This window comes from Zalophus californianus, chromosome 11 (genome assembly GCF_009762305.2).
Source record: "Zalophus californianus isolate mZalCal1 chromosome 11, mZalCal1.pri.v2, whole genome shotgun sequence".
In the NCBI taxonomy this organism is placed as follows: Eukaryota; Metazoa; Chordata; class Mammalia; order Carnivora; family Otariidae; genus Zalophus; species Zalophus californianus.
Window position 1 is genome coordinate 21,529,519 of NC_045605.1, and position 12,406 is coordinate 21,541,924.

General features: G+C 35.1%; 1 pseudogene; it reads right to left on the reverse strand.

Moving 5' to 3' along the window:
• Nucleotides 1-12,406, reverse strand: part of LOC113915098 — a 58,233-nt pseudogene that overhangs the window by 41,719 nt on the left and 4,108 nt on the right.

The following is a 12,406-nucleotide window of genomic DNA, read 5'->3' on the forward strand; positions in this document are numbered from 1 at the left end:
CCCAAGTCACCTTATGGATACCTTTTTTGACGCTCTCTCTCAATGAATCATTTCTCTGTTTGTCTTATTTGCCCAGTATGTTACAAATCACAGCAAGAACAGATCCCGTGTCTTACTCATTTCTGCTGCCTTTAGTGGGCCAGTGAAAGTTTACTGTGTTTAACTGAATGGCCAGTGATGTTGATGAAATTTTTCTTGTGCATCTACTTAGTTTGCAGGACTTATGATGCTTTTATGCTTTTTCTGGCTGCATACCTATTTTTTTGAGTGTATAGTAATGGTAATCTCTACTCCCTACCAAACAAAGAATGTTCACTATATTATGTTTTCCTTGAAGGGATTATGCCAAAGACATTTATTTTTATGGGACACTTCAGTATTCAAATATCTTTAAAGTTTTTTTTTTTTATTTATTTGACAGAGAGAGAGCAAGGGAGCACAAGCAGAGGGAGTGGCAGAGGGAGAGGGGAAAGAAGGTTCCCTGCTGAGCAGGGAGCCTGTTGTGGGGCTTGATCCTAGGACTCTGGGATCATGACCTGAGCCAAAGGCAGATGCTTAACTGACTGAGCCACCCAGGCACCCCAGTATACAAATATCTTAACCAAAAATTATTTTTTTAAAGATTTTATTTATTTGTCAGAGAGAGAGAGAGAGAAAAAGAGCACAAGCAGGGGGAGCAGCAGGCAGAGGGAGAAGCAGACTTCCCGCTGAGCAGGGAGCTTGATGCAGGGCCGGATCCCAGGACCCTGAGATCATGACCTGAGCCCAAGGCTGACGCTTAATGACTGAGCCACCCAGGCGCCCCACCAACAATTATTTTTGATGGGATTCTTCCAAAACTCATTAGTTAATCTTACTTCAAAATTCATAATCAATACTACTATTATAAAATAGAGGTGTAAGTTTAGAAAGGGTAATCTGACCCAATTCTATTGGAAATATCTGAAGGCACAGGTTTTCCTAGTTTTAATGATGTCAAGATTGATCACGTAGATATTTTTGTTCTCAGATTTATTTTATACAATATACAGTTTCCCTTCAATCTTTTATCTGACAGCCTTAGTCTCCATTGATTATTATTAACTAGATCCAACATTCATTATGAGTTGAAATATAACTATTTTATCTTCTTTTTTTTTAGAGAGGGAGGGGGAGGGGCAGAAGCAGAGAGAGAATCTTAAGCAGGCTCCACACCCAGCATGGAGCCCAACGTGGGGCTCCATCTCACAACTCTAAGATGACCTGAGCCAAAATCAAGGGTCGGATGCTTAACCGAATCAACCACCCAGGCACCCCGAATTACTTTATCTTCTTAATTGGAGTATAATTCATATATAATAAAATAACTATATGTTAAGTATACAGTTTGATGTGATTTGATAAATGTATAAACCTATATAACCACCATCCCAGATAAAACACAGATTTCCATTAACCCAGTGAGTTTCTTCAGGTAACCACCCACTCTCAAAGTTATTGTTCTAACTTCTATCATCATAGTATAATTTTACCTGTTCTTGAATTTATGGACTTGAACAAATGAAAGTATATGAAAACTACTCTCTCAAGTCTGGCTTCTATCAGTCTCCAGATATTTTTAAGATTAATGCATGTTTTTCCTTCCACGAAGAGTTCTTTTTTTTTCCCATTGTATACATATACAATAATTTATTAAATCAATTCTTGTATTGATGGACATGAAGTTGTTTTGAGGTTTGGGTTATTGTAAATAAAGCTATTATGGACATCCTTGTAATAAGAGTTTTGGTGGACATACACGTTCATTTCTCTTGCGTAGGTAAAAAAAAGTAAAATTTCTAAGTCATAGGGTAGCCATATAGGCATATACATAATTTCGAAAGAAACTGCCAAAGAGCTTGTGAAAGTAATGATACAAATATATAGTACTACCAGCACTGTATGAGAGTTCCACATACCTCCCATCACCAATTATTATCAGTCATTTAAATTTTAGCTGTTCTAGTGGTTGTAAAGGGTATCTTTCACTTTCCTGATAATTAATGGAATTCAGCCACTTTTTATGCCCCAGTTAGAAAATAATTTATGCATGTTTCCTTCTAACACTTACATTTAAATTAACACTCAAATTCTCCATTTGGAATTTATCCTTGTAAGAAATTGATCCAATTTTATGTATTTCCACATAGCTATCCAATTAGCTCAACAATGTTTATTTAAAAGTTTATATTTTTTTTCAACTAATTTGAGATGCTCCTTTCATAGTACACTGCATTTCCCTTAGCACTAATACTAATTCTGGGTCCTCTACACAGTTAAGTTTTTCTATCCATTACCTCTATCTTATAACATGCACAAAGAACAAATTCAAACCGGATTATAAGCTGAATATGAAAAGTACACAATAAAACTAGAAGAAACCATAGCATGCATTTATAACTTTGGAAGAGGCAAAGGTTACTTACTTAAACATAACCTAAAAAGCAAAACCATTTTTAAAAAATGATAAATTAGACCACATTAAAATGAACGATGTCTGTTCATCAAAATGCATCTCTAAGAGAGTAAAAGGCAAGCTAAAGACTTACAGGAGATATCTGCAATACTTATATCTCCCATAGAACTTGTATCCAGAACATAAAAGTAAGTCTTACAAAAAACTGAGGGATTTTGTCACCACTAGACCTGCCTTGCAAGAAATGCTGAAAGGAGCTATTCAAGCTGAAATGAAAAGATGCTAAAATGGCATCTTTAATGGCATCAATGGCATAAAAACATACAAAAATATACAACATGCTGCTATAGGTTAATATAAAAGTCAGACTTAGAAAAAAGACAGAGGGGCAAAGAAGCAATATAAATACAAACCAACCAGAAAACAATAAGATAGCATTAGTAAGTCCTTACATATCAATTAACAACTCTAAATGTAAATGAATTGAATTTCCCAGTCAAAAGACATAGAGTGGCTGAATGGATAAAACAAGACCCAATTATATGTTGTCTGTAAAGACTCATTTCAGTTTAAAAAGAAAAAGAAGACTCATTTCAGTTTTAAGGACACACACAGGCTCAAAGCGAAAGCAAGGAAAAAGATATTCCATAGAAGTGGAAACCAAAAGAAAGCAGGGTAGCTATACCTATATCACACAAAACAGACTTTAAGCCAAAAACAGTAATAGGAGACAAAGAAGGTCAATACATAATGATAAAGGAGTCAATTCATCAAGAAGATACAATAATTATAAATACATACAAACCTAACATTGGAGCACCTAAATGTATTAAACAAATACTAACACATTAAAGGAGAAAGAGACTATGATACAAAAGTAGCAGGGGACTTTAATACTCCACTTTCAGCATTGGATAGGTCATCCAGACAGAAAATCAACAGGTAAACAATGGACTTAAACCATACAAGATGAAATGGACCTAACAGACATTTATGGAACATTCTATGCAACAGAAACAGGATACACAGTCTTCTCAAGTGCACATGTAACATTCCCCAGGATAGACCATATGACAGGACATAAAATAAGTCTCAGTAAATTTAAGGAGACTGAAATCATACCAAGTATGTTCTGACCACAATGGTATGAAACCAGAAATCAATAACAAGATGAAATTGAAAAATCTACAAACATATGGAAATTAACACCATCCAGAACAACCAATGACTCAAAGAAGAAATCAAAAGAAAAATTAATAAACCGACAGCTAGCAGAAGCAAGGAAACAGCAAAGATCAGAATAGAAATAAATGAAATAGAGACAAGAAAAACAATCTTAAAATCACCAGAACTAAGAGCTGGTTTTTCAAAAACATAAACTAATTGACAAACCATTAGCTAGACTAAGAAAAAAAGAAGATTCAAATAATAAAATCAGAAATGAAAGAGGAGACATTACACTGATAACACAGAAATAACAAGAATTATAAAAGACTACTAAGAACAATCATATGTCAACTAATTGGTGAACCTAGGCAAAATGGGTCAATTTCTAGAAACATACAACCTACAAGTCTAAATCAGGAATGTCTAAAAAATATCTAAATGTCTAAATAGACATTTTTCCAAAGAAGACTTCCAATGGCCAACAGGTACATGAAAAGATGTTCAACATCACTAATCAAAGAAATCTAAACCACAATGAGCTATCACCTCACACCTGTTAAAATGGCTATCATCAAGAAAAAAAAAACAGATAACAAGTGTTGAGAATGTGGAGAAAAAAGGGAATTCTTAGGCACTGTTAGTGGGAATGTAAATTGGTACAGCTACTATGGAAAACAGCATGGAGGTCTTCAAAAATTTAAAAACAGAACTACCATATGGTTCAGCAATTCCACTTTTGGGTATATACCCAAAAGAAATGAAAACAGGGTATCAAAGAAATATATGTACTCCCACATTTACTGCAGTATTATTTATAATAGCCACGCTATGAAAATAACTTGTGTTCCTCAATAGATTAATGTAAAAATAAGAGATGTGATACCCTCCTCCCCGCCACACACAGGAATATTGTTTAGCCATGATAAAGAAGGAAGGAAATTCTGCCACTTGTGACAACAGGATGAAACCTTTTTTATTTCAGTTTTTAAAATTTTTAAAAAAGATTGTATTTATTTATTTATTTGACATAGAGAGAGGAGAAAGCATGAGCCGGGGGAGAGGCAAAGGGAGAAGCAGACTCCCCACTGAGCAGGGAGTCCAACTCGGGGCTTGATTCAGGAACCCTGTGATCATGACCTGAGCCAAAGGCAGATGCTTAACTGACTGAGCCACCCAGGCGCCCCAACAGGATGAAACTTGATGGCATTTTGTGAAATAAATTAGAGAAAGACATATACTGTATGATCTCACTTATATATGGAATCTAAAAATTCCATACTTATATATGGAATCTAAAGTAAGAATAGAGTAAGAAAGGTGGTTACCAGGGTCAAGGGGGTGGACGAATTGAGGAGATGTTGTTTAAAGATACAAATGTGCAATCAGTAAATAAACAAATCCAGGACATCTAATGCAAAATTAGTGATTTCAGTGATTACAGATGATACTGTATTATTAACTTTAATGTTGCTAAGAGACTAGATCTTAATTGTTCCCACCACAAAAAAGAATGATGATAATGTGACATAATAAAGGTGTTAGCTAATGCTTCGGTGGCAATTATATTGTAATATATAAATGTATCCAAATTGACACATCATACACCTTAAATTTACACAATGTTCTATATCAATTATATCTCAATAAAAATTTTAAAAAGAATTCTTACAAATCAATTTGATAATGAAAAACTACCCAACAAAAAAAGAGGCAAAAGACTTAAACAGGTCCTTTACCAAAAAGAATACCCATATGGTCAATAAGCATCTGAAAAATATTGATGAGACTGTAAATTGGTATTTTGAAAATAATATGATAAGTATATTCTCAACCTCATTATTAGGTGCATCCTATGATTTAGCAGTTCTACCCTATGTAGCAAATGAGTGAGTGGTCCACCAAAAGATGTTTATAAGAATATTCAGAGGAGGAACAGGACAAGAGAAATGACAGAATTAACATAAATCACACAATCTGAAGTCATAATTATAGCTCTAATCCCTCCGATTCTAAAGACTCATCTTTGTTTCATGTCACTGTGGGCGACTGGACAGACTTACAAATTCCCCAGAAAGTATTTCTTTCTTCAATAGAAAGTAGCTCATCGGAGGGCCAATGTGTAATTTCCATTTGAATTCCCCTATGATAGGCATGTGACTAAAATGTGTTACATTTTAATCTTTAAAACCTGTAAGGAATTATTTAACAGTTTCATTGCCTGCTACTTTTCAAGAATGCAATTTCATTTAAAACCCTAAGATTCTTGAGCCCTTTAACTGTTCCCAACCATGTTCATCCTAAATCAAATTAGGAAAATTTTTAATCATTATTTCTCATGCGTTTAGAGCACTTGATATAGCTATTTTGCTTCCTCCGAACAAACAACCCACATAGAATCAATTTTTTTTTAATCAGTGCTATTTTCTAATGAAGGATTTGCCATAAAAAGAAAAAGGAGGAAGGAGGAAGGGGTGGGAAGGTTGGAGGAGTAGGAGGTTCATGACTGCTTTATTTGTGACAACTAAAAACTAGAAACAACCCAATTGTTCATAGACAGCAGAAAATATAAAATGTGGTGTATTTATACAGTGTAACACTACACAGCAGTATAAGGACTGAACTATTGCTATATGCAACAACATAGATAACTTCCAAAGACATAAGGATGAAGAAAAGAAGCCAGGCACAAAAGACTACAGTTCATATCACTTATACAATTCCACTCATATGAAGTTTAAAAACAAGACAGAAATATGGTGATAGAATTCAGAAGTGTAGTTATATTTGAGGGTTATGACACAGGAAGGAACAGAGAAAGCATTACTTCAATAAAAATTGTTTTGACAGCCATTTAAATCATCAAGGAAATCTTTTCAAGAAGTTGTCCTCTTTGTCTATTCATGTATTAATACCATGTTGTCCTAATTATAGAAGCCCCATTGTTGATTTCAATATTAGAAAAAGCGAGCCCTCCTTCATTGCTCTTTGTCTTCAGCATTTTATTGACATTTCTTGTTTGTTTATTCTTTCAATTGATCTTTATAGTCAACTTGTCTAACTCCAGGGTAAAAAGTTATGGTATGCTTTTATTGGTATTTTTCATTGGTATCTTTTATAGGTTTTTTTTTAAATAGTTTTTTTATAGTTTTCTTTATATGGGTTTTTTTCTGCTCTAAACGAGACATTCCATTTTATATTCTAAGTAGTTATTATATATGTGAATGCTATTGATAAATGAATGTTAATTTCATGTTCTAATACTTTAATAATTTTTCTGTTATTCATAGCAGTTTGTCTATTGATTCTTTGGTTTCATCAGATATACACCCTTTCATTTGCAAAAGAAAATAGTTTTGTCTCTTCCTCTCAAATTCTAAGGCCTCTAATTCCTTTTTCTTGTCTAATTACATTGATTAATTTTCTAATATTATACTAATTAGCTGTATATGTAGTGAACGTCCTAGCCTTGTTTCTTATTTTAGCATGAAACCATCTAATATTCCCTATTAAATAAACTACTGGCTTTTGAACTGAGATATATATAATTTTATCATGTTAAAGGCATTCATCAATTCCACTTTTGAGTTTTTTTATAGATGAACAGGTGTTGAATTTTGTGAAATGACTACTTGTTACCCTTTAGGATGATAATCTGATTTTTCTGTTATTATATTATTACTTGATATTTTTAACACTGAACCACTCTTGCATCCCTAGAATAAGGCTCACTTGGCCATAATGTGTGGCAGATTGCATCATCTGGCCCCAATTCTTCACCCCTCCTTTATGTGTACATCCTTTAATGTGCAAATTTTCAATGTCCTCCCATTTTCGGTGAGATTACCTGCCCAGTTTCCTAACTCCAGGCATGGCCATGTAACTAGCTTTGGCCATTGGAGTGTTAGCAAATTTAATGTAAGCAGAGGTTCAAATGGGTTTGGGTCTTGCTTTCTTATGCTTGTGCCATTGCCATGAGTAAGACATGTCTAAGCTAGTCTATTGGTCCCAGGAGAAGATGAGCATGCAGAGCAGAGCTCAGTCACCCTAGTTAAGGCCAGGCTAAATCAACCAATCTCCAGCTACCCACTAGACATATGAGTGAGCTTGGTCTCACTGAGATTAGCAGAGCTGCCCAGCTGAGCAAATCGGGATCATCTGAATTCCTCAGACACAGGAAAATAATTTATAATTTTAAGCCACTGAGTTTTGGAATGGTTTGTTACTCAACAGAAACGAAATAATTCATTTTATGTTATCCTTTTAACTGATATTGAAATTTGTCTGCTAATACTTTGTCAAAGATTTTTAAATTGATGTTTATAAGTGAAATTTTTTTATGTCAGACAAGATAGACTTTTTTTCATCATCGAGTCTTTTTAATGACAATCTCTTCCAATTCTTTTTTTTTTTATTATTATGTTCAGTTAGCCAAAAAAAGTGAGATTTTTATAATGCTCTGTATTACATAAACTCATTTGGATTTGGATATTATTTGTTTAATAAAAAGAATGTTTCCTTTCCTTATCTATACTCTGAAATCGTTTAAGTAGCATTGGAATCATCTACTTATTAGTTTTTTTGGGGGGGCACCTGGGTGGTTCAGTCGGTTAAGCATCCAACTCTTGATTTTGGCTCAGGTCATGATCTCAGGATTGTGGGATCAAGCCTCACAGCAGCTTCCATGCTGGGCATGGAACATGCTTAAGATTCTCTCTCTCCCTCTCCTCTAACCTCCCTAAAAAAAAAAAAAAAAAAAGGTTTTTTGGAATTCTTCCGTGAAACCATATACATGTAGTGCTTTTTTTGGGAGGTGACAGGAACTCTTTTATAATTTTCTCTATTTTTTATTTTTTAAAGATTTATTTATTTTAAAGAGAGATATATAATCAAAAACTAATGATGTAATGTATGGTGATTAACATAACAATAAAAAATTTAAAAAAGAGAGAGAGATATAGAGATCAAGCACATGAGTGGGAGGGCCAGAGGGAGAGGGAGAGAGAATCTCAAGCAGATTCCGCCCTGAGCACAGAGCCTGCAGCAGGGCCTGATCTCAGGACCCTGAAATCACGACCTGAGTCGAAAGCAAGAGTCAGTCATTTAACCGACAGCACCACCCAGGCACCCCAATTTTCCCTATTTTTTAAAATAGAAATGAGTTGGTGTAGCCTTTCTAATTCTGCTTGGGTCAGTTTGGGTAAAAATTCTATTTTCCTAGAAAATTACTTATTTCAGCTAGATGTTTATATTGATTTGCATAGGATTATACAAATTAATTTTGAAATTTAAAGTAAATATTTTTTAAAATTTCCCCAGTTTGGATGTTTATTTCTCCTTCGCAGTATCTAATATTTTGTATTTGTGCAGTCTCCTTTTTAAATAACAGGTTAACTTTGTGATTTGCTTAAACTTTTTATTTGTTGTATTTATTTCCTGTTTTCTACATGTGGCGGACATATCCTAAGGTATGGGATATACCCAATGAGTCACCCCTTGAATAACACCCTCCCCTTGAGTGTGGTCACAACTTGTGACTTGCTTCTAACCAATAGAATGTAGCAAAGGTGATGGAATATTATTCATATTATTATGTTACATTATATAAGACCGGATTTTAGCAAACAAGAGAGAGACACTCCCACTGGCCTTGAAGAAGTAGTGATGTTGTAAATTGACTATGGGGATAGCCACGTGGTAGAGAACTATGAATGAATGGCCTTTTGGAGCTGAAAGAGGCCTTAGCCAAGAGCCAGAAAGAAAATAGGAAACTCAGTTATACTACTACAGAGAGATGAATTCTACCAACAGGCCAAGAAGAGTTTAGAAGTGAATTCCTCCTAAATTAAGTTTTCAAATGAGAACATGGCTTGGTCTACCCCTTGACTGCAGCCTTGTGAGATTCTGAGCTGAGGACCCAGCTAAGCTCTGTCTGGACTTCTGACCTATAGAAACTGTGAGATAATGTGTGTGTTTAGGCCACTAAGTCTATGGTACACAGCCACAGAAAGTACACGGCCATATGGAATGAATACACTATCTCTGAGATTTCTGCTTTTAATTATTGCTAGTTCTTTCCTTTTTTCTGCTTTGTTCTTGGTCTGCTATTTTGAGTTGAGTGTTTAATTAATTACTTTTTAAATTTTATGTGTAATTAATGCTATGAATTTTCCTCTGATAAATGCTATAGCTGTATTCCATAGTTTTTGATATGTTTTCTGTTAAGAAATTCCGCATTTTTTGGAGAAAGGGGAACCCTCCTACACTGTTAATGAGAATGCAAGCTGGTGCAGCCACTCTGGAAAACAGTATGGAGGTTCCTCAAAAAGCTGAAAATAGAGCTACCCTATGACCCAGCAATTGCACTACTGGGTATTTACCCCAAAGATACAAATGTAGTGATCCAAAGGGCTATGTGCACCCCAATGTTTATAGCAGCAATGTCCACAATAGTCAAACTATGGAAAGAGTCTAGATGTCCATCAACAGATGAATGGATAAAGAAGATGTGGTATATACATACAATGGAATATTATGCAGCCATCAAAAATTGAGATCTTGCCATTTGCAATGACATAGATGGAACTAGAGGGTATTATGCTAAACGAAATAAGTAAATCAGAGAAAGACAATTATCATATGATCTCATTGATATGAGGAATTTGAGAAACAAGACAGAGGATCATAGGGGAAGGGAGGGACAAATGAAACAAGACAAAACCAGAGGGGGAGACAAACCATAAGAGACTCTTAATCTCAAGAAACAAACTGAGGGTTGCTGGAGGGGAGGGGCCGGGTAGGAGGGATGAGGTGGCTAGGTGATGGACATTGGGGAGGGTATGTGCTATGGTGAGCACTGTGAATTGTGTAAGACTGATGAATCACAGACCTGTACCCCTGAAACAAATAATACATTGTATGTTAATAAAAATAAATAAAAATTTAAAAAAATTCTGTATTTTTTTTTTTTTTTTGCCTGGATTTTCCTATTAAGAGCTCCTTGATAACATCTTTCTGTATTTCCAGGTTGGGGTACCTTTCTGGTCTTGTTTTTAACTTCTACTTTATTGCATGTGGTAAGTGAATACTGCTTATATTATTTCTATTTCTTGGCATTTATTGAATATTTCTTTGAGGCCTTGCAAAGATTTCCCAAATTCAGATATCTGGAAAACCTCATCAGACTTCATAGAACACACTTACTCTAGGAACATATTTATAGTGCATATTGAATACAGCTTTTATTTAAAGACAAAGGATACAGTGCAGCAAAAGGAGAGTGCGGACAAAAATTGGGAAATCCAAGAGACATTCCATGCACAAGCTCCCAGGAGTCCTCATTTACATACAGATGGCTCTCTGTCACTGGATTGCACAATCAAAATCTGTGTGAGGAATCTCAGCTTCAGGGCTATTTTAAACAGTTCTTTTTGTTGTTGTTGATTTCTTTTTTTTTAATTTTTAAAATTTTATTGTTATGTTAATCACCACACATTACATAATTAGTTTTTGATGTAGTGTTCCATGATTCATTGTGTGTGACACCCAGTGCTCCATTCAATACGTGCCCTCTTTAATACCCATCACCAGGCTAACCCATGCCCCCACCCCACTCCCCTCTAGAACCCTCAGTTTGTTTCTGAGAGTCCACAGTCTCTCACGTTAAGTTCTTAATGAGGGTGCATGTGGTTGGTGGGGAGGGGTGGGGTTATAATGTCTCTGACCACGTGATCAAGCCAGGCTGGAAAACAGTTCATTTGTATCAGTAAATAAAATGATGCTGGGAGTCACCAGGGGAGTTTCAGACTTTAAGGAGCACGTCATAAAGGTTTTTATCCTGGCCAAAATTCCAAACATGTACTGAGAAAAATATGGACATTTTACAGTTCAGATGTAAATCAACTCTATCCTCCACAGGGCAAATATATGTGACCAATCTTTGTGAATGTTCCATGTGCATTTGAAAAGCCATGTTCTCTATTTCTGGGTTCAGGATTAGATATAGTTTTATAAGATCTACCTTAATAGTCATGTTGTATATGTCTTCAATCCCCTTGCTAATTATTTACCCACATGATCTGGTGATTAGCATGCATTTCTTTTTCTCATCGTATCTCCTATAATTTCTATAGGAGAGTTGTTAAGAAAAGTTGTTGCTGTGGTATTGGCTGCCTGTTTTTATTTTTTTTTTTTAAAGATTATTTTATTTTGAGAGAGCGAGAATGAGAGAGAGAGAGAGTACATGAGAGGGGGCAGGGTTAGAGGGAGAAGCAGGCTCCTCGCTGAGCAGGGAGCCCGATGCGGGACTCGATCCAGGGACTCCAGGATCATGACCTGAGCCGAAGGCAGTTGCTTAACCAACTGAGCCACCCAGGCGCCCTGGCTGCCTGTTTTTAATAATCTATATCTTTATTGTAGATTAGTGACTTTAATAATGTAAAGTATATTATCTCTTTTGATGATTTTAAACCCATAAATAGGCTCATAATCCATATGGGTTTTTAATATGTATTTTCCCATTCATTTATATTTACACATTTTGAATTGTTTTGACTTGGTCATATTTCTAAATCATCAGAGTGTTAATTTGGTTGATATGTTTAATCAATGCTGTTATAATGTTTTATGGTGTGTGTGTATTTGTGTGTATCTTTTCTACTTTTTGGTCTATTCCCTTTTATACTATCTCTTTTTCTTTTCTCTTTTTAAAAGTTTATTTATTTAAGTAATCTCACACCCAACATGGGGTTTGAACTCACAATCCTGAGATCAAGAGTCCCATGCTCTTCAGACTGAGCCAGTCAGGTG